The 23,628-nt window shown below is 44.3% G+C and overlaps 2 long non-coding RNA genes across 2 annotated transcripts in view; both read left to right on the top strand.

The window, feature by feature from the left end:
* The window catches only part of LOC308634686, a 168,851-nt gene that overhangs the window by 38,903 nt on the left and 106,320 nt on the right, over window positions 1-23,628 (top strand). The window lies entirely within an intron of this gene.
* On the top strand, window positions 15,940-16,786 carry LOC308634510. Its single transcript, XR_014019020.1, has 2 exons — window positions 15,940-16,355; window positions 16,635-16,786. It is a non-coding gene; the product is annotated as an uncharacterized lncRNA (long non-coding RNA).

Genomic DNA, 23,628 nt, shown 5'->3' on the forward strand with positions numbered 1-23,628 from the left:
GATTTTCCTTTTTTGGGGAGAGGGGTGCTAAAGATTGAACCCAGAGCCTCTCACACGCTAAGCACATGCTCTACCACTGAACTACATCCCCAGCCCCTGATATCTTATTTTTGTTACTTGATGTTCATTGTCTTGAAAATTATTTCATGTATTTCGTATGATGTTTTAATTATCTCAGGAGGGAGGGAATCTGGTCTGTTATTCTTCCTTGGCAGAAACAGAAGGTTCTTGGTGCTTTTTTGCTTTCAGCAGTAGCTAGCAGGTCTAGAGGAGACTGAAGTAGCTTATGGGACTGGCTGGAAGAGGAGGAGGCAGTTTATAGGAGAGAGAATGTGCATCTTTGTGTCCATAGCTGTGCATCTGTCATCCTCAATTGCATGTCTGTCTACATGTCTATCTGCAAATCTGTGTGTCTGAATGCATTCCACTGGAGTCTGGAAAGCTGTCTGTGGCTGCCCTCTCAGGGGCCTTCCTTTTTCCTGCTCAGTGAAACTCCATGCTGCTTACATAGTCATCCTGCCAAATTCTATATGTCCACACCCAAGTCCATCAGGCACGGGCTGGCTTGTGGACAGGCTAACAATGAGCCAAGCAGACACTTTGTCATTGGAGTTCTGGTTGGGAAGAGAGGGTGGGAGCAGAATGGCTTTTTCTTTTGAGTCTGCTGTGCTGATCTGGGGCCCTGCTTCCCTTTCTCCTTCCCCAGCAACCTCATAGGCTTTATGACCCTTTTGTGTCTTCTGGATTGGGTGAGGTCTCTCTTAGCATTGGGAGGGAGACCTGGTTACTGCTCTAAGCCCGGCTCTGGTCTTGGAGGACCACAACCTGTTCTACAGAGTGGATTTTCCATGGGCCTCCAGGAAAGCCATCAGATCATCCAGGAGATCCAGTTTATACCAAAACTCTCTCCTTTTTCTCTCTGGCACTTCTCATCAATTCCCAATGCCAGGGAATGGGTAAGTGTTGCTATTGCCCAGGCTACCTCCATAATGCTCATAGTTCTCTCTGAGGCACTATGTCTAAGGGTGGGCAATAGCACATAGAAGATGCAGGTATAACAGCTGGTAAATTTCTCAAGATGCTGGGATCTGTTGGTCCATTCAAGCTATAAAGAAACACTATAGACTTCATAGCTTATAAATAATAGAAATTTTACTTCTCATAATCCTCGCTAGGAAGTTCAAGATCAAGGTGCTGACAGATTTGGTATCTGATGAAGGTCTGCTCTTTTGTAGATAGCCATCTTTTCTCTGTAACCTCACAAGGACAAAAGGGTGAGGTATCATCCTCAAGAGATCCTGGGGTCTCTTTTATAAAGATTCTAATCCTATTCATAAATGTCCTTCTTCCTAATATCATCACCGTGGAGTTTGGATTTCAACATATGAATTTTGTGAGGTTGCATGCTATGAGTCTATTGCAGGACAGAAGAAAGGTGTATTTTTAAAACTCAAATTTAATCCAAGGCTCCATTTGTCAAGATAGAAAATCACTCCAAGAATTCTAGAACTTGTGCAGATTAAAAGAAAGAAGAAGGAGGATTAATCCAATTAAGAAGTACATACATGCCTAATGACCCGTTCATCCAGCTACCTGGGAAATCTTCCTACAAGCCCTTAGGGAGACAGGTAGAAGGGTGTACACTGTGACATTGTATGTGCTGGTGTGGAGTTGGAGGCAATGTGACTGGTCTCCAGACTATGGTAGGACAAGAATCAGGCCTGAAGTGGCCTCACAGTGTCATGTCCCTTATTCCATGATGCATCTCCTTGCATGGCCTCTGAACCCCTCCTCTGATGGGCAGCTCAAATGGACCTATGATGCTGCTGGGAAGCTCAGATTGTGCTAGAACACAATTACATCTCTCTGGAGATGATTGTGGTGAATCTAGTATTCTGGAGTAGCATGTGTATGGACATGTGCCTTTGTGAAAAACATCCTATATTCATTAATTCATAAAACACATAGTTATGGGACAGAACTGCATGCTAGGTCCTGGAGACAGCCTCCACCTTGATGGTAATTGCAGTCTTATGGGAGAATATTAGACAAATAAACGTGTTCTCATAATTAATGGCTCTGGTAATTAAGTACATCTCAGCATTTGCTCAATTTAGGGTTTGTGGAGGTCTGATGAAGGGAGACCCCTCTGAAAATGGAACATTTTAATGAGACCAAAGAGCTGAATAGAAATAAGGCAGGGGAAGGAATGGTGCAGTGTGTTCTAGGTGTACAGGAGTGGCGTGAGAGCGGAAAGGGCTTGGCTTCTTCAAGGAACTGCTCTGCCCGACTGGGGTGAGCTAGAGCGAAGTGGAGGCAAGGAGGGTGGGGTCATGCAGACCCTACTGCTTGATAAAGCGACCGTGTAATTTACCATCCAGACTAGCAACACTTTAAAGGGTGTTCTACTACTCATTACATTGGAGTAACAATTCACCCTACTTGTAGGCCAAGGTAAAGAATTGAATTTTAAGGCTGGGTAATCCTACAATCCCAGCAGCTCAGGAGGCTGAGGCAGGAGGATCATGAGTTCAAAGCCAGTCTCAGAAAATTAGGCCCTAAACAACTCAGTGAGACTCTGTCTCTAAATAAAATATAAAAAAGGGCCAGAGATGAGGTTTGGTGGTTAAGCGGTCCTGGGTTCCATCCCCAGTAAAAACAACAACAACAAATAAATACAATTAAATTTAAAAAATTAAGTTTATTCTTAGGGATATTAGAAGCCATTGGGATTTTAGGAAAGTGAGATGTGATCCACTGTATACCTGGAGAACCTGAGGGGGGAGGATCATAGCACTCAGAACCCCCGTATCCTTCCCATCTACATGGAGGAGTTTCTTGAAAGAGGGTTGAAAAACATCAGAAATCCTGGGTTGAGAGAGGCAGTTAGGAGCTTAGAGATAGCCTTTGTAGTCCTTAGGGATGATTGATGAGCTGGTTACTGATTAGTGTGACACCTGTTTCCTGCCTATTCCAGACAGATGCCTCTTCCAGGAAGTGCATCTGCCCCTGGCTGGATAGGAAGGAGATAGTGAGGAGGACTTCCCCAGGACTGCCACAGACTAGGAGGGACAGATGCTCTGTATTGCCCCAGCTGTAGTTGGAGGTAGGAAGCAGAAGAGTCTGAATCAGCCAGGCACTGTGGCATACTCCTGTAATCCCAGTAACCTGGGAGACTGAGGCAGGAGGATCACAAGTTTTGAGGCCAGCCTGGGCAATTTAGTGATACCCTGTCTCAAAAGAAAATAAGAAAAAGAAGAGAACTGGGGGTGCAGCTCTGTGAGACAGTGCCCCTGGGTTCACTCTCCAGTACTGCAAAGCACCAAAACAAAACAACAACCAAAACCAAAGAAGAGCCTAAGTCAATTCAGCGGACAGTGATTTTACAAGACAAGGGTGTAAACTGTCTGTGGGTAAGGTGACAAGTCTGTTTGGTGTCTGTGGTCTCCAGCACCCTGTTCTTCATCTTCCTGTGGGAGTTACCCTCTCATTGGATTATATGCCCAATCAGGAGCCACGACTGGCTCTGGAACTCATGCATGGGGAGTGATCATGGTATCACCCTTGTCTGTGCACACACAGATCCTCAGACTCGGGTCCTGGGACAAAACACAAACTCCCACTATCTTGCATTTGGGGTAAACAAAACCCAGGAAAGATGGTGGCTTGGGAGGGAACCAAATGTATACCCAAAGCTGTCTATCACATACCCAGAAAATTAGCCTTTCTCTGGTTGGGACTCAGGTCTATTCTATCATAAGAGGTAACTGAGGGAAAGGACTGGGTGTGGCAGGCCCATTGCACACCCATTGCACACTCCTCTTCATCCTTGTGCAATTAGAAAATGAAAATTCTAGGGCATCTAGAACTCTGGGCCCTCCCCCAGCCCCAGAAGACGAACCATGATTGGTCTAAGTGAGTTGTGGCAATTCAATCCCTGTCCAATGACTGGGAGGTGGAGAAGGTTGGAGACATGGAATTTAGATCTGACCAATGACTTGCCAGGGGGAAATCTCCTGGGGAAGACTTCGCTCCCCAAATAAAGACAAAACCTTGACTGGAGAGTTCCTTTTCCCTCCTCTCCTTAGCCCTTTTTCTCCTCTCTGGACTGAAGACATAATGCTTGCTGGTGTAGCAGCTAATTTGTGACCAAAATGCAAAAAGTTAGAAAGCAAGAAAGATGGATCAGGGAGATAGAAAAAATCTGAATTATTGAAGTCCAGGCCCTTGTGACCTGCTTTTGTCTTTCTTGTTATGTGAGAGAAATGACACACACTGGTTGAAGCTGCTGTCTATAGCAAGGCATTTTGTGATGTGCAGTCAGGGTTGGCTCTGACTCCCACCCCCAAAGAGCAATTATGGCTTCTACTTTGTAGATCTCTGACACCATCCTTAAAAGAGAAATGATATTGCATAAAGAACGTGGGGGCTTGCAAGATCGTGAATCCCAGCCTGGCCTTTTCCCTAACAGGATGACTTTGGATGAATTAACCTTGTGGTTGTTGGTTTCCCTGTCTGCACAGTGGAGGCAGTAATGGCACTTGCCTCACAGGGTTCTTGGGAAGGAAATGAGATAATATGTGGAAGTCACTGGATGTAAAGTAGGTGTTCAGTAAAAGCTCTCTTCCTTCTCTGGGAGTAACACAGAACCACCCCTTCAACCCTGGCTGTCAAGTTGCACACATCCTCAATGTGCCTGTCATCCTTCTCGCTAGGAGACAATTTGTATTATGGAAACTTGAGCTTTAAATTAAGTGTCAAATATAATTTGGCAATACTAAGAATTAATTATGTGACTTCCCTCAGAAAAGCTAGGGAGCTCAGCTCCAAGTGTGAAATCGGTGTCTGCCCTCTGGGAGAGAGCCTCCCCCACTCCTCAGGGAATTGGATGGAAGGGGACAGGATGGTGCTTTGCATGTTCAGTGTGACCCACCTGCGAACTTCAGAACCAAGCAGCTGTGTAAGGGGTGGAGGAAAAAAATATTTTCAGGAGGTGTGTCCTTGCCACAACTGGCCCCACCCTCCATGGCTTGGGCACATCTGTCAGCAGCAGACACACATGTGGCTGGTGTCAGTCCTTCTCCTTGAGGGGAAGTGAAGCTTTCCTGCAGGGGAGGTGGGGGAAGAGGTAGACATGTAGGCCAGAGGGAGGCCACATTTGTCTCAATGACAAACCAAGGACAAAAGCTCAGCCTGAAGTATTCCAGGAGGGGCCTGCATCCTCCTGAGGATAGAGAGGCCTGTTGTCCCTTGGCTTTGAGGGCCAGAGCATGCTTTGAGACAGGAGACATGGGCAGGGGGTGAGCAGCTGGACATGGGCATTGGGAACCCAACCCCAGTCAACTGGCCCCACCTCACCCTGGGCCTCCTGCTGCCTTCTCTGAGGGGTCTGGGTTTAATTTTCTGGTCAGTGTGAAGAGGAGAAGGAAGAGGCAGAGAAGAAAGGAGGCAGTTGAAGCTCTAATGCAGTCGGCTGGGATCTGTCACTCAACGTCCAGCCCGCTGACGACTGAGGGCAGCTTCGGCTGTAAGCAGCCTGTGATTTATGGACACCAAGTGAACTCCTGCGCAGAAACTGGCCTGGTGATCAGAGCAGCAATAGGGCCCTTTTTTGGCAGGAGACAGGGCCTGCATTTTTCTCATTCATGCCAAACTGCTTTGCACGGCAATTAGCTCTGTCCTCATTTAGTCTCCAGTCCCAAAGGGTAATGAAAGTCATATATCATCTTCAAGACTGCTAATTATTGAGCTCGCTTACAGGTAGGCTTTGTAACTGGGAGAAGGGCCTGTCGGCCCAATATTTATTACTCTTCCAATAAGTAAGCAAAAAGGGGGGTGGGGGCCTGGGGGAGAGGTAGAAGAGGAAGGGCAGGAAGGGAGAAGAAACAACTTTCTTGAAAGACTGCCCACCCCAGCCCTGGGATCTTTGACATACCTTCTGCAAATGTGCTCATCAGTGGGGAGACATCTTTATTCCACGGAGCCATTTTTCATGCCATAACCAACCATTCTGCGAGAGCCGGGAGTGGTGAGGAGAAGCCTGTGGAGGGAGGATGCTGGGGTTTGCTCTGGGGAAGGGGACTGGGTGTGGACACAGGAAGGGAGGACAAGAAGAGAGCAGAGCAGAAATGGAAGAAAGAATCCCCTCCATCCACCTACCTGCAGGACTTCCTCCAGCAGTTCTGGGCCCGCTAGGTGGGTAAGGTGGGGTTGGATCGGGACTGGGGCTGGGATTAGCTGTGTCTGCAGTTCCTAGTGGGGGTGTGTAAGGCCAATACTGAAAAGGTTTTTGTCTGGGACCTTCACCTTCAATTTGGTCATCTTGCCAACAAGTGGATGTGGTGTCTGGATTAGAGTCAGCACCAGATTTCCACGGGCAAGGGGAAGGTCGGTTCTTATTTCCATTCAAATGAACTTTAAAAATATAATTACTATTAGCCAGGGTAACTGATGTTATTTTAAAACAGAATACTATTAAATCAAGAGCTCAAGAAATACAAATATTTAAGTATCATTAGATGCCATACTCATGATATTCAACATGGAACCAATATTTTATTGAGTGTGCACTCTATCAGTATGCCTATTAGGCACCATTCTAGGAATGGGGTGACAGCAGTGGTCAAAATGGACAAGGTCCTTGCCGTCATGGCACTTTACGTCCAATGATCAATCACTGGTCCTTGATCATGGTTTGTTTTCCACTTCAACTTAAATAATAACTGCGGACAACTGTGACTTAAGTTATAAACCTAGATAATATCTGGTTAGTGTTGATTATGTGCCAGGCACTATGTCGGGTGCTTCATGCTCCTGTTTCTCATTGAATCCTCAGGAGGATATGATGCTGATACTGTCTCTATTTTATGGGTAAGTTAAGTTACATGTCCAAACTCACGAAGCTAGTTAGTTTTGGATTGTACTACCTGGCTCCAAAGTCCATTCTCTAAACCCTTACACCATATCTTCCTCAATTCATTACAAGTCATTCAAACTTCTAGTTAAGGACGTTGGTACCTTGGTCTGTTGGCAGCAAATGCCCAAGGGACAGATGTTTCTCTTTTGCCATCAGCGTCCTTCCTGCTCTCAGCCTCCTTGAATGATGGACTCATTGATCTCAAACTAAATTGTAGGGAGGCTGTTAGGTGGGCTTGCAGTCCTTGCAGCAAGACTCACCTGCTCTAGAATCCTCCCTTGACCATGGGAGGAGCAGTGACGCCCTCAAGTCCTCCCTTTAGGGCATGATGTGGGAACCTCGAAATTGACCATGGTAGGAATATGTCTACTATGAGAAATGACAGATGCTACAAATCAGGGTGGTTTTTTTTTTTTTTTTTTTTTGTGTGTGTGTTTCCTGAAGAATTGATTAGTAAACATTTCTCAATCAGCACACCGCTGGGAAAGACCCAAGGGAAAGAGGAAGACAGTAGAAAACAGTATACTGTAGCTCGGGGTAGCCTCCCGGTGATCTCTGAATGTGTGGGAGCACAGCAGAGGGAGGTAGAGAATAGAGTTCCAGGCCTGGCTTTGTGGCCAAAGGATTGGAATCAGAGTTCTTTGTCCTCATGTGCATCATGTGGCCTCTTCAGTGCCACCACAACCATAGGACTAGGTACAATATTACTTTAGGAAGAGCTTGGAGCTGAAAAATGAAGCTTAACCGAATTTAATTATGTTTTTGCTCAAATATAAGGTGGTTCCATTATGCATCTATCTCTTGGGCTAACGGTGCCCATCTGTGGGTGATACGCCACCCTTACCGCATAGACTCCACAGGGTGTGGAAGGTGTTCCCTCTGCTTCCTTCTGCTTTCTTCACCACCTTTGAAGACAGGTACTACCTGGCTCCAAAGTCCATTCTTTAAACCTCACACCAAGGCCCGGAAGCTGCCTCTTCCACCTTTGCAACTTTACACAATTTGCTTAGCTTCTCTGGGCCTGATATCCTGTAAAAGGAGGATAATGGGTGGTACCTATTCATGGGGTGCAGTGAAGACAATGTGATGAAGCCCATCAGATGGTGGGCACTGACTAGTGCACAGGAAGAGCCCAACTCCTGGTCAGTGTTGCGGACCTCCCTGTATTGCTTCTTTCTTGGGGTGGTGGTGGGAGTGAGGGAAGGTATTCCACATCCCTTCTTATCTGCTGAGGCTCCTGTCCAGGGAGCCAGACTGAGACAGAGGCACGGGCCCACCTTTCCTACTCTGCCTACTCTGTTGAAACCTCTCAGGCTCACAGTTGTGGGTGAACCATGTCTTTCTAATTCAGGTCTTTTTGATTTACAGTGTTCCCAGCAGCTACTGAGAACCTTTTTGTGTTTCTTAAGCTCCCACCACTGGGCATGAGCTGCCATCCTGGTGTCTCAGGACCCCTCATGTGGAGATTCCAGCTGAAGAGGTATGACCCTGGAATCTTCCAGCAGCTCAGCTGGAAGGATGACAAACAGGTCTACTGGACTCCTCAGCCTGAGCTCACCTCGAGCCAATCTGCCTCTGCCCACAGGGGGTCAGAAATGCCTTTCTGCACAGCTGGCTTCTGGTCCTTGCAGGAGGGGTGATGCTTCTGGTGGTGACCATCTGTGGGGTGGTCTGCTACCTTTTATACTGGGGCTTCTTGATCCTGGGAGGGTTGGGTGCTCTACCATCACCCCTCTCCACTCTAGGGTGTCTCCTCCCAAGGTCTTTTCCATCCTTCAGCTGCCTTTATCTCCTGATCCTGGGGGACAGATCCATCTACCAGCTGGGATGCATGGCCTAACCCCTGTTATCCTGACCCTCTTTCTGGCCTGCCTCTCCATCCCACCCTGCATCCCACCTCCCCCTCTCCCCTTCCTGGACTTCTGTTTCCTCAGTCACCCATTCCTGTTGTCTACCCTCCCATCCCCACTTACCAGGGTCTAGGCTTTGTGATAATTTTGGATCTTTGACTTAAGGTTCTGGGAGTAGGTTGGACAAACTGAGCCTTCAGCAGGGTGGGGCTTTGTGGTAGTCTTTTCCCCAGTCAGCACCCAGTTTCCCTCCTGCCATTCTACTGCTCTGTGTTGACGTCACTCTGCTTCCCCAGCTCCTCCTCACAGTAAGGGCACTGATGCCAAAGCTGTGGCCTCACATCTTATATCCATGCTGGGGTCCAGTTAAGAATTTCTAGAGAAGAGCTCTAGTTTTCTAAGCTGGGGACATGTTCTTAACCCTGGGCCATTTACTATGCAGAGAAGATGGGTGCTGAGATCAGTCTGGTGGTACTACCTGCACACCTTTGTGCATGGTTAGGTCAAGTGTCCAGATGAAGGCAGATGCTGAACAAGGAAAACGTAACTGCACTACAAATGAGGAAGCGTGGCCCAGACATTCCCACATTAGTGACACGTATGAAATGTATCGTATGGGGTACGAGATGCAAACACAGGTAATCCTGCCTCCTCAGGGATTTGTCTCAAGACAAATGGGAGTTGGGGTTGTAGCTCAGTGGTAGAGCACTTGCCTAGAACATGTGAGGCACTGGGTTCCATCCTCAGCACCACCTAAAAGTAAATAAATAAAATGAAGGTATTATGTCTATCTACAACTAAAAATATTAAAATAAAGAGAAAACTGTTGTGTTTGAAGCCAGGGAATAATTTATTTGTTTATTATATTTGTGAACTGGAAGTGTATATTGCAGAGATTTGGCCAAGGTTCTAATTGGGTGGCTCCAGCTGAGATTGGTCCGCATTCCCACCAAGACTGGGCAGGTACAACAGGGGAAGAGCAGAGGGAGTGAGTCTGGGCCTGGGGCCCCAAAGTTGTGAGATGTTGGTGGGCTTCTGGCTACAGGTGAGGCTTGTGCTGTTGAGTTCCATATTCAGGAGTTCCATGCTGTCCTGTTACCATGGAGAATTCTTGAACCATCAGTTCCCAAGCAGTGGCATAAAAAAAAAAAAATCATCCAGTAACTAATCAGTCTTCTTCCCAAAGGCTCCAGTGGGATCAGCTGGGAGCTGAGTCTGGCTTTCTAGGTTGTGAATTCCCCACCTGCCAGTCACAAACTCGCCACCACTGGGATTCTTGAGGCCTACAGGTCCCAGCCTGCTCCACAAACTCTGGCAATTGGGCTATAGGACAACTCAGGATAAAGGAGTGACTGAAGACCTATAATAATGCAGGACACTTGCCTAGAGGAAATTGGGGCCCAGATAGAGGGGAAATTCACCCAAATTTTGAATTCATGGCTAGGGTCTATGTGAGAGTCATAGAACGTTAAGTATTTTCCCCTTAAACTTTACTATGCATGTAACTTTCCCCCTTTCCAGGCATCCATGCCTTTTCTGTGATCTGTCTGCACAAGGGGCAGCAAGCTGTGTGCTTGGCTGAGGACTTGGTCTGGTTCATCCACAGTGGTCTGCTCCAGCATCCAGCTCTCCCTGAGCTTGGGCTCTGAAAAGAGGGCTTGCGTGGAGGTTGGTGTAGGCTGGCCTCCCCTGTGGGTGCAGCTCCCACGTTCTCAATACTTGTTGCTACTTGGGGGCCAGAACAGATTTCCAGGCCAGAAGGCGTGGGAGCAAGAAGCACTTATGTAGTGAGGGTGGGTGGCACCCACCTATGATTCCAGCTTCTCAGGAATTAGAGGAGGATTGCAAGTTCTGGGCCAGCCTGGATAACTTAGCAAGACCCCATCTCAAAACTAAAGGTAAGAAGGGCTAGCTCAGTGATAGAGTGCCACTGGGTTCAATCCCCAGTTCTGGAGGTGGAAAAGAACTTTTCATGTTAGGGGCAAGGCCTGGATTTCAAATTGGGAGAAAACCTGGCAGGAGAGAGGGTGATCCTAGGAGATGGAGGGCCAGTGTCCAGTGGAGGCTAATTAATACCTGAGTCATCAGTGGGTCTCAGCCCTAGCTTATTTCATAGTCACAGGCCTCTGAGAATATCTTGGTTATTTTGTCTTGATTGTTTTAGTGGTAATTGCTGCATAACAAACTATTCAAAGCCAGTTCATTATATCACAGTTTTTATAAGTCAGAAATTTGGATAGGGCACTTTCTGTAGGACTTCAGCTAGGCTTACTCAAAGATTGGGGGTTACATAATGGATGGGGGCTGGAATCATCTGGAAAAGTCTTCATTTGCTTATTTTCAACTTGTCTTAATTATGATAAAAATACATATAACATAAAATTTACCATCTTAACCACTTTTAAGTGTACAGGTCAGTGGTATTAAATACATTTATAATGTTGTACAACCATTTCCAGCATCCATTTTCATAACTTCTTTTATCCAAAATTGAAACTCTTGTAACTCTGAAACTTAACTCCTTATTCTCTCTTTTCCCTAAATCCCTGACAACCACCATTCTATTTTCTATATAATTTTGAATACTCTAGGAACCATACAGAACTAAAATATATAATATTTGTCTTCTTATGACTGGTTTATTTAACTTAAATCATATTTTCAAGAACTTTCCATATTGTAGCACATGTCAGACTCTCTTTCCTTTTAAAGGCTATATAATATTCCGTGTACGTATATACCTTGTTTCATTTATTCATTCATCTGTTTATAGACAGTTGCTTGCTTCCATGTTTTAGCTACTGAGAATAATGCTGCTATGAATAAATCTTTATTCACTTTTGCTGAATGATGCTATCAGCTGAGACCTTGACTGGGCTGTGAATCAGATACTTCCATGGGCCTCTCTATGGGAATTCTCTGTGTGGGCTAGTTTGGGCTTCCTCACAGCATGGCAGCTGGAGCATAGGGTCAGGCATGCACAGAGCTAGCAAAGCTGCATGGCCTTTCTAATTTAGCCCTGGAAGTCATTCAGTGTCACTTCTGCAACATTCTGTTTGGGGAAGTTGTCACAAGCTGGTTCTGATTGAATAGGATAAGAATCAGCCTCTTCTTTATGGGGAAAGGCAAAGATACAGAGTGTATGGAACAGGAGCAATTGCTGCAGCCATTGCTGAAAATATAGTCACATCTTTGAAAAATTGAGCATTCCTGTAAATTTAGGAAGATGAGAGGAGTTGACTCATACCTACTTTGCAGAGGCTGCCAAAGTCACTGTATTGAAAAGGGGCCCTGGAAGCCCAACATCCACTCACTTTAGGGGTTCTTTATATTCCACCCCTGGAGTTAATTATCTAGCCTCTGAATATGTGCAGTGTCGTGGAGATTATTACCTTACGTAGGGGCCTGTTACAGTTATGCATGGTCGGAATGGTCGAAAAATTTTTAGATTGTGATAGAAACCTCTTGCATATAAGGTCCTCTCATAGCCCTGGTTTTGTGCCTGGTGAATGAGGACAAGACAGAAGGAAATGAATGCTCTTGAGTGCTGTGTGCCAGTGTGTGCCTGGGGCCTCCCAGCCATTTCATGGAGGAACAAACCTGTGCCAATCCTCTTGATGTCCATGAAGATAGTTTTCCTCTTGTTCCTTGAAGACAGGATTTCTCGACCACTCATCACCTTGGCCTAAGCTACAGTTTCTCAGAATTCTTTAAAATTTTTCTCTTTTTGTGGTACTGAGGACTGAACCCAAGGCCTTGTAGATGTTAGACAAGTGCTCTTCCACTGAGCAACATTTCCAGCTCTAGCTTTTAGAATTCTTAAAACGTCATTTGAACATCATGCTCTAGCTTAACCAGGCTCATCGTTTTATTTATTTGCTTATTTTTGAAGAAGCAACATCACACAGGTTGGCTTATCGTAGGCTTGCAGTTAGCTAAAAGTCCCTCATCATTTTTCACTTTGCTGTTGCACCTGGTCTCTCCCATTTGTCTAGGAAACTTGTCATCAGACCAAGACTAGAATAAGGACAAATATCCAGAGGTCCATTTTTGGCCCCAAAGGATCTTCTGAGCCAGGTATTAGTGGGCACATGCTTGTAGTCCCTTGGGAGGCCAAGGAAGGAGGATCACTTGAGCTCAGGAGTTGAAAGCCAACCGAGCACCATAGCAAGACCCCACCTTGTGAGTAGGGGGAAATGAGGCCTGAAGAGTAGGACCTGAGGCTGTGTCTGAGGTTGATGAGTGGTCAAATTGAACCCTGGATTCCTGCTTGGATGGAAGTGGGGAGAGGGACAGGCAGATGACTTCACTCAGAGACTGTGAGGATCACTACTCACTCTGTACCTGTCCTCTTATTGTCTAGGAATGGATACAAATCATAGAGATTGAGAAATAGCATTCCAGCCAGGTTCAGGAATCCAAGTCACTCAGGCCTGATCTGGGAAGAGCTAGATCCATGTAGAAACAGCCATTCAGACTAACTCCCTGGCCGAAGGACTAGGTAAGGTCACAGAGAGAATTTGGGGAGGGAGAGGATCAGAGAGGGCTGGCTGTGGGCCTCATTATTTTGTGCTTCCGTGGGTTCTTATTCATGTGTATTTACTTAAAAAGGGTAGAATAACTTACTGATGTCCCTGGAACACTAGTTTGAAGACTCTTGGGTTGCAAGAGACAGAAATCAAAATTAAACTTACTTAGAGCAAGGCAAGGAACATATTGGCTCACCTGCTGGGAAGGCCAAGTATAGAGAAGGCTTTAGGCTTGACTAGATAGATACAAGGGCCTGAAGAAGCTATCAGGACTTGTCATCAGTGGGCTCCGCTGCTCTGATTGGCCTTATTTGCTCTACAGTAGATGGGTTTCCTACAAGTAGCACAGCCACGGCATTAGAAGCTCTGGGTACTAGCCTTGCAATACTTAATCAACGAAGAACATCTCTTTCAGAATCAACATAAAATCCCAGGGAAGGGCTCTGATTGAGCTGTGTGGATCACATGACTATCTTTGGGCCAATCATCTTAGGCAAGATAGGATAGAAATTGGCCAGGCGTGGCTTTGATGTCTTCCCTAGTGGCTGGCTGCCTTACAGGCACCTAAGGGCAAGAACAGTATAACCAGGCTTCTGGGACAGGAACTGACAAGCCAGGAATTGAAGCTGTGCTGCCTTCTCTTGTGTCTACCTGGGATCTCATGTTTACTTTCCCCCTTTCTTATTCTTCTGCTTGCCTTTGAATACCATCTTTTCCTTCCCTCCTCAGCATATATATACATGACTCATAATGTCTGCCCCAACCGAAACCCACATAAATATTTAAGAGCCTAATAACAACGGTGGCTGAGTTCACATTTCAAGGAAAAGAGAGTCCAGTTGGTTGTAGGGATAGGTGTTAAAAAAACCGGACTGATCAGCAGGGGCGAGGGGCAGGGTTATGTAATAACATGGCCCCCGAGGCCTTTCCCAGTGAAATGCCTGGTAGGAGTACTTTCTTAGAGAAGAGGCTGTGGGTGAGGCAGACACTTCTAAACAAGATATTCAAGTCCCAGGAGACCTAGAAAACAGTAAAACATGGCACTGTACCTGGCCTCAAATAGCTTCAAGTCTATCTTCTGCAATCTGTATTTGGGGTAAAAATGGGAGTTCATAACCCACTTGAATCAAATGTATGAAAGATGATATGTCAAGAGCTTTGGTTTTGAACAACCAATAAAAAAAAATGCTAAATAAATTTAGACAATCCCAAAAAACCAAAAAAAAAAAAAAAAAAAAAAAAAGGTATGTAAGATGCTCATCTGGGCTGGGGGCCATTGGAAGGGGTGGTCAGTGTGGGTCAGGACACACAGAATGAGCTTCCTGGTAGTGTTAGGAATGGACTGGACTTCCAGGTGAACAGAAAGGAACAGATGCTTTAGAGTTCGGAGTGGATGATGGTCAACGGAGGCTCTTTTCTCACACTTGAGCTGGCTCTGCTGAAGCAGCATGCAAACGCACTTGAGGTGTCATGGTCATTGTGGAGCCTTTTCTCAGGGAAAAAGCTCTGGCCTCCCTGACTCTTCCTGCCAGACTTCTTATAACACCTCTGTCCTTGGATGACCCCAGAGTGGTCTTTCTTCTCCTCTGCCCACCATCTCTGGACATATGTGTACCTATGTCTGTATGAGGGTTATTGGGAGGTTTTCATTACTTTTTGGAAACTCAAGGAACTTCTCAGGAAGCTAAGAATGAGAAAAAGCAAAGTAAAAAATCCTCCAAGGATAAAAGGAGGATGTAAAGAAATCTGTAAGACCCTCCAGGTGTGGGACTTCTATTCTTATGTTATATGGTCCAGGAAAGTTCTGGACTTGTTCAAGGTCACATGGCTGGGACTAGAACCCCAGCTTCTGACCATCAGTGTGGGGCTCTTCCTTGTGCCCTTGTTGGCTAGTGGGGAGAGAGCCTGGCAGGGATGATCTCTGTGAAAGGGGTGGAGATCGCTCCCCCCTCATGGGGAATAAATGCTCAGCCCAAGGAAGTATGGCTCAAATCAAGTCCAGAGAGTGGCTAAGAGGTCACAGCATTTCTTCAGGGAAGCAGCTGAAGGGCCATCTTATCTGGTCCAATTTCATTTCCTGGTGGAGGAAAAGGAAGAGGAAGAGATCTTTGTGTTTCTCTGCTGTTTTTTCCCCTTTGAGACACACCAGATCCCATCAGATAAGTCCAGCAGAACATAAAGAGACTGAGGCACAAAGAAAAGGTCTCTTAGCAAAGTCACACAGGAAGATGCCCAGAGAAACCCTCTCCAGAAGAGGAGGAAGGAGGGAGCTCATGGCAGTCTCACTTTCCCCAAGTGCCTCACTTTAGACTTGATAATATTTCCAAATGAGCTTTTACATTACAGTGATTGCATTAATATTCTTTTGCAATGGCTAAAAGCCACCAATTGCTAACTGTGAACTTAAAGCCTTCACACTTCTTGTCACTCTGATGTGACATCTCATGGTTTCACACACGGGCAGCTTCACAGAATGGAAGTGGCCCAAACCTCACTTGACCTCGGAGAGGCCCTTGAAGGCAGTCACCCAAGGGCAGGGGACACAAGGAGGGGATGGGGGGGGAGGGAGGGAAATGGGGGGAGGAAGAGAGAAAGGAAGAGGCGAGGAGGGGCTGCAGGAGTGGGAGAGGAAGAAAGAGGGGAGACCCCAAGAGGAAGAGGAGGAGCCCCGGAGGGCGAGGGGGGGTATCAGTGAGGGGCCAATTGTCAGGGTTCTATCTGTGCGATGATTGATGCGAGCCTGGGTTTTTCTGTCAGCCTGTCACGGCGCAGGAATGTTTAATGTTCTCATTATTGGTTACGCTGTTGTGTATATTTCTCTGTCAGCACCGCGGACCCAGCTGAACTGGCAGAGCACTTCAAAGGCCTGCGGGTCATTCATCATCCCCATGACGCTCCGGCAAATGCTCAGCTTCAGCTCCGCGCCAGGGATTTGTTATGACTTGCGAGCCGGCTGACAGACAGGGCTGTGGCGGCCGGGAGGGGGACGCGGGAGGCAGGCTCCCAGCCCTTTTTGTCACTCTGGGCAGACGGCAGCGCCCGGGTGCCCCTACTCCAGAGGTGACCCCCCGGGGTGGGGGGTGGGGTGCAGGAGGGCTGGGGCAGCATCAGGGCAGCCCCACTGGGGTCTTAGGGCACCCCAAACTCTTCACCCTGCAGCCCTGCCCTTCCTTCTCTCGGCTGGCGGTGGCGGCTCCTAAAGTTGTGCTGAAAACCCAGAGGTTGGGGGGAAAAAAAGCGAAACTTGCAACCCTCCAGGGTCCGGGAGGGGTGGACTTGCTGGTGCAGGGGGGTGGGGGGGGGAGCCCGAGAATATCGGAGCTTTGTTTCCTTTCCCAGGCCGTGACATGATTAATCGTTTTCTTCTGATCTAATTTTGGAACATGAAAAACAGCACATTTGTCTTGAAGAAAAATGATGTGCCGAACTGCGCAGATGGAAATTTCGAGCAATGAGAAAGATTAAAGTGAAACCCCACTCCTTAGACCTAATCATGAGTTGTAGATTATTCTGTCGGCCCAGCCAGATGGTAGCTCTGATTCCACAACCCCTTCTTATATTAATGAATACTAGACTGTTATATTTGACTTAGGTAAGTGAAATGTCTATCAGAGCTAATGGACTGCCAGCCAGCATAACACATGTTGTACCGCTAAGGGTTCTTGCTGCATTTTTCATGTTTTATACTAATGTAGAACATTTTGTTTCCTACTGTTTTTCATCATTGTCACTGTTTGCTAAATATTTTCACATGGAAGTGGGGGGAGGGAGAGAAAGTCCGGAGGAAAAAGTACCCCCCTCCAAACTTGTGTCCAAAGCTAATTTCCTCCCGTTGGGCTTGGCTATAACTCTACAAGTAAAACAGTCACCCCAAGCAATGCGTACAGGAACTCGATAGTAACGTGATTAAGTTCCTAGTCAACAAGACTACACTCGACTGTATGTTAACAAACCTAATTATAGCCCCATGGTGATAAATTGGGACTGGGCCCTTGCTGCACATCTCTAAGGTCACATCCAGAAGAGCGTCTTGACCCTCTTGTCCCAGGAGAGAGAATTGTCCTGGAGAGGTGTCCTAGGACCAGCATGGGGGAGGGGCTGTTCCTCCCTGACCTAGTTGTCTAGCCCTGAGGGAGGGTGGGCAGATGCCAGGAAGCATTTCAGAGCAGAAGGTCAGAGACATGAGTAATGGGCACTAGGCTTTCCTGCATGAGGCTGGAAGGGCAGTGGCTTCTGAGCCAGAGGCCACAGCATCAGATGCCCCAGAGGAAAACATGGTGTTTCCAGCTCATTGGTTTCATGTAGGCCTTTGAAGCTGGTGGCTCAGCCCCTCTGGGCCCAGTGGAGGGTGACTCAGATGCTCCCCCTTGCTCCAGACTTCTATCTGTACACTGAGGAGACCCCAAAGAGTTTGTTGTTTAAAAGGAAATCCTGAGTTACTTATTCCTGAAGGACCCTACCAAGCGGGGATGACATCCCGGGGAAGAATGAGTCCTGGAGATGAAATCTGAAAGTGATTTGGGGACAGTTAAAATGGAGAATATTTGGGACATCTTCGAGGAGTAGTGTCTTGAGAGAAAAATGAGAAGAAATCCACAGGCAGAGGAGAAATCCATACGTGAAAACACGTGGAGGCAGAAAGAAGGAAGAGGAAGAATGTAGAGAAAGAGACAGAGGAGAGACAATGCAGACACCAAGGAAGTAAAGGGCCTCTGAACTCAGCTAGGCCCAGCTAAAATGAGCTTCCTACAAAGCAGATTTGACCCCTGCTTAAGATTCCTTCTTGGTTATGATTTCTGCAGGAGTCAGTTTCAGGTCTTGGCTGGTAATAGGTAACCCTCTCCATCTACCCCCCAGCTTACCTTGCCAGCCTCATTTCTCACCTGGCCTCAACTGTGAACACTGAATTTCCCCAAGAACACCGGGCTCTTTCAGAACAATGTGCTTTTGCCTGTATTTATCTCTGCTATCCCATTTTCCTGCCTTCATTCTCTGACAAACTCCTATTCATCCTTCAGGACCCAGCTCCCATGTCTTTCCTCCCTGACATGTTCCTGACATTTCCCAGAAGGCATTATTCATCTTCTGGGCTCACAACAGTGTTTTTATCCATATCCCTGGGAAATATAAAAACGTTTGTCAAGTTGCATTAAAAAATGTCTGTATTTACAAGTTTCTCCCTCTTCAACTCCCTTCCACAACTACTTCTCTGTGCATTCATGTTTAATCATTCAAAAACTTATTTTGTGCCAGCTATTGTTCTAGGCACTGGGGATTCAGCAATGTACAAGTTCCCTGCCCTCCTGGAGGTGACATTTTGGTAGCTGTATGTGTGGGTGTATTGGTGAGGCTTTTTAGTAGTAAGAAACAAACTTACTCATGTCAGCTCTAGGAATGGGATAATTGTAAGATGGTGGCAGAAATTCTATGGAGACCCAAGATCAACTGTACAACTGAGTCTTTCAGCTTCTGTAACTTGTAACTGGCTTATTCATGCCCATCCCATTCCTTAATGCCAGTTTACAATTTTTTTTTTAAAACATAGAGAGGAGAGAGGAGAGAGAGAGAGAGAATTTTAATATTTATTTTTTAGTTTTCGGCAGACACAACATCTTTGTTTGTATGTGGTGCTGAGGATCGAACCCAGGCCGCACGCATGCCAGGCGAGCGCGCTACCGCTTGAGCCACATCCCCAGCCCCTACAATTTTTGTTTTTATTTGGCATGAAATACATAGAGAAAAGTGTGCATATCACAAGAGTACAGCTCAATGAATTTTCACAAATTGTAACCTACAACAAGGTCAAGAAACAGAACATTCACTACCTCAGTACCACCCAACCTTCTTTGTTCATTTCTAAAGTTAACCCAACTTTGCCTCACTTATTTACTATGATATCTTGATTTGTTTCCAGTGAACTCATTTTTTAAACAGCTTTATTGAAATAGAACATATATACTATAAAATCATCCATTGTAAATGAACAATCCAATGATTTTTAGTAAATTTATAAATTGCAGCTGTGATTATAGACCAGTTTTAAAGCATTTCCATATCCCCCCAAATCATCTTGAGCTCCTTTTCAGTCAGTACTCAGAGCTAGCCAGCTCTAATATCAGGCAACCAGGTTTTACATTTAGGTCAATAGGCCACTAAAAAAATAATAATAATAACAACTTTATTGAAATAAAAATCAGATATCATAAAGACTACACTTAAAATATAAAATTATGTCATTTTTACTATATTCACAAAATTGTACAAGGATCACCACTATCTAATTACAGAATATTTCATCAACAAAAAGATACCTCATATCTTTTTTTTTAAAGTTTTTTTGGGTACCAGGATTGAACTCAGGGGTACTCAACCACTGAGCCACATCCCCAGCCCTATTTTGTATTTTATTAGAGACAGGGTCTCACTGAGTTGCTTAGTGCCTCACTAAATTGCTGAGGCTGGCTTTGAACTCTCACTCCTCCTGCCTCCACCTCCCTATCTGCTCAGATTACAGGTGTCCACCACTGCACCTGGCCCCTCATACCCTTTTGCAGTCACTCTCCATTTCTCCCTTCCTCTGGTCCCTATAAATAAGTAATAACTTTCTGTCTCTGTGGGTTTGCCTGTTTTAGACATTACATATGAATAGAACCAGGAAATATATGACTTTTTGTCTTCTTCACTTAGCATAATGGTTTCAGGACTCATCCATGTTGTTGCATGTGTGAGAGCTTCATATGTTTTTTAATGGCCAAATAATAATATTTCATGGAATGAATCCACAACACTTGTTTATCCATTTCTTGGTTATGGGCAATTGGATTGTTTGCACTTTTGAGCTATTATGAATAATGCTGTTGTGAATGAACACTTACTTGTGTGCAAATTTCTGTGTGGACATACTTTTTTTTTTCTTTTTTACTTGTGTCTATACCTATGAGTGGGATTACAGGGTCACGTGCCAACTCTATGTTTAACTTTTTGACTGTGATCCATTTGGAATTAATTTATGCAGATTGAATGAGAGAAGTCTATTTATTTATTTTTGCATATGGATATATAGTTATCCTAGCTCTACTTTTTTTTTTCAATCATGAATTGTACGGAATTTTGCCAAATGCTTTTTCTGAATTTACTGAGTGAGGTATTAGAATATCTAGTTGGATTATCCATTTCCCCTTTTAGTTCCATCAGTTCTGGCTTTATGTATTTTGGGGCTCTGTTGTTAGGTGTATATATATTTATTATTCTTACTTCCTGATAACCATTTTATCATTATAAAATGTCCTTTTTTTGTCTCTAGCAATATTTGTCTTAAAGTCTGTTTCATCTAATAGTAATGTAGCCACTCCAACTCTCTATGATGACTTTTTGCTTGCGACCTCTTCTCACTTTTTTACTTTCAGTCTATTTATATCTGAGTCTGTGGTGTATATCTTCTTACATTTGGTTAGATCTTTCTTCTCAATCCAGTGTGACAATTTGCCTTTTGAATGAGGTTTTCAGTCCATTCCCTTTTAATGTGATTATTAATGTGGCTGCATCTATACTTGCCATTTTTTCATTTGTTTCGTGTATTTTTGTTTTTCTGTTCCTTTGTTATTGCCTCATTTTGTGTTAATAATTATATTTTTATTTAAAAATAAAAATATTTCTTCTAGATTTTTTTTCATATAATTCTCTTAGTGGTTGCTCCAGTGATTACAGTTGCATTCAACTTATCATGATCTATTTCAGAATAATAATACCTTCTTTCTGGTAGAAACTTTGCTCAAATATATCTCCTTTTCTTCTCTTCTTATTTTGTACTCTTATTGCCCCCCGCCACACCTTTATCTGTGTTATAAACCCAACAATAAAATGTTATAACAATATTTTTTTGGAAAGTGCTGGGGATTGAACTCAGGGGTGCTCTACCACTGAGTATGCTTCCCCGGCTTTAAAAAATTCTTTTTGGTTGTTGATAGACGTTTATTTCATTTATTTATATGTGGTACTGAGTATCGAACCCAGTGCCTCACACATGCCAGGCAAGTGTACTACCGCTGAGCCACATCCCAACCCCACTCTCCCCTTTTTTTGAGACAGTATCTTATTAAGTTGCCCAAGTTGGCCTTGAACTTGTGATCCTCCTGCCTCAGCCTCCTCAGTAGCTGGGATTACAGGGGTGTGCCTCTGTGCCCAGCTCAGTGTTATAATTATTTATTATTACAAACTTGTGTTTTTATTTTTTATTTTTGGTACTGGGGATTGAACCCAGGAGTGCTTTAACATGGAGCCATATCCCCTCCCCTTTTTATTTTGAGACAGGGTCTTGCTAAGTTGCTTAGGGCCTCACTGAATTGCTGAGGCTAGCCTTAAATTTGTGATCCTCCTGCCTCAGATTACTGAGTTGCTGGAATTATAGTCATGTGCCACCATGCCTGGCCAAACTTATGTTTTTAAAAAAAGTTAAGAGGAGATTCCTTGGAAAACTGGGAATGGAATCACCATTTGACCCAGCTATCCCACTCCTCGGTCAATACTCAAAGGACTTAAAAACAGCATACTACAGGGATACAGCCACATCAATGTTTATAGCAGCACAATTCACAATAGCTAAACTGTGGATCCAACCTAGATACCCTTCAGTAGATGAATGGTTAAAGAAAATGTGGTATATATACTCAGCATTAAAGGAGAATAAAATCATGGCATTTGCAGGTAAATGAATGGAGTTGGAGAATATAATGCTATCTGAAGTAAGCCAATCCCCAGAAAACAAATGCCAAATGACTTCTCTAATATAAGGATGTTGATTCATAATGGAGATGGAGGGGAGACTATGGGAGGAATAGAGGAACTTTAGGTATGTCAAAGGGGCGGGAAGGGAAGGGGTTATTGGGTAGAAAAGATGGTGGATTTGAGATGGACACCATTACCCTAAGTACATGTATGAAAACATGAATGGTGTGACTGTACTTTGTGTACAACCAGATATATGAAAAATTGTGCTCTATTTGCATAATATGAATTGAATCACATTCTGATGTCATATATAACTAATTAGAATACATACAATAAAAAATTTTAAAAAGCTAAGAGAATAAATGAGCAAAATATGTACAAGTATCTTTTATATTTATGCAAATATTAATTTTGGTACTTTGTTTCTTTTTCTGCATTCAAATTATCATATGGAGTTATTTCCTTTTAATATGAAGGACTTTATTTTGTATGTAAGCAGACATGCTAGTAATACACATTCTCAGTCTTCGTTTATCTGGAAACATCTTTTTTAGTACTTTGACTATGTTGTTCCATTGCCTTTGGACCTCCATTTTTTCTAATGAGAAGTTAGCTGTTCACTGTATTGTTATTCTTCTATACATGGTGAGCTGTAATTTTTCTCTGCTGCTTCTGAGGGTTTTTTCTTGTCATATGCTTTCAACAGTTTGACTATGTGAATTCAAGTAAGATCTTTTTTAGTTATCCTACTTAGGTTTATTTAGCTTCTTGGTGTATAGATTAATTTTCATCATTGATTTTTCATCAAATTTGAGGAAATTTTGTTCATTATGTCTTTGAATACTTTTTCTGCTCCTCTTCCTACTATTCTTCTAGAATACCAATTACAGATACGTTGACACCATTAATATAGCCTCACATCTCTGCACATATGCACAGGCTCTGTTGGCCAGGGGTGTACAGGTTTCTTTAATCTCTGCAATACATGCATGCAACCTCTGGCCAACCCAGAATATGTGAGAAATACTCTGATGCTGTCTTACCTCTTGAAACTTTCTAATAAATCCCTGCTAGTCCATCAGTTCTTTGCTTATCTGACATAAATCTGAAAACTTAGATTAATGGATCCATTGGTCTTTTCTCTTTGTTAGCCACTGAGATCACTTCAATTGACCATACTCTAAATCAGGTGCACTGCCCCTGCACCCCACAGCATTGGTGGTAAATCTGTTGATTGTACTGGCACTGAAAGAGCTTGGGGAAGAAAGATGGGGTATGAGCAGTCATAGATACATTCTGCTGTTACTAAATTTCAGCAGTTTTCATTAATAAATGTTTCTCTAGCTTTATATATGTTTGGTAGAACTCCAGGGTGCTACAATAGATATTTTTGACAATTTTTTCCAATTTTATAGTTTTTTTTTTTTGGTGGGGGAGAGGTTTTGAAGACCTTCTAACTCCCTTATACCAGAAGTCAGAAGCCCCTTGACCTGCTTTTTGATCTTCTGCTTTTTGTTTACTAATCATCCCTGTCTTCCACACTTGCAGTTCAAATTTCTAATTTCAATTTTCTAATTTCTAATTTCTAATTTCAATCAAGCCTATT

This window comes from Spermophilus citellus, assembly GCF_964194105.1.
Source record: "Spermophilus citellus genome assembly, chromosome: 15".
NCBI lineage: Eukaryota > Metazoa > Chordata > Mammalia > Rodentia > Sciuridae > Spermophilus > Spermophilus citellus.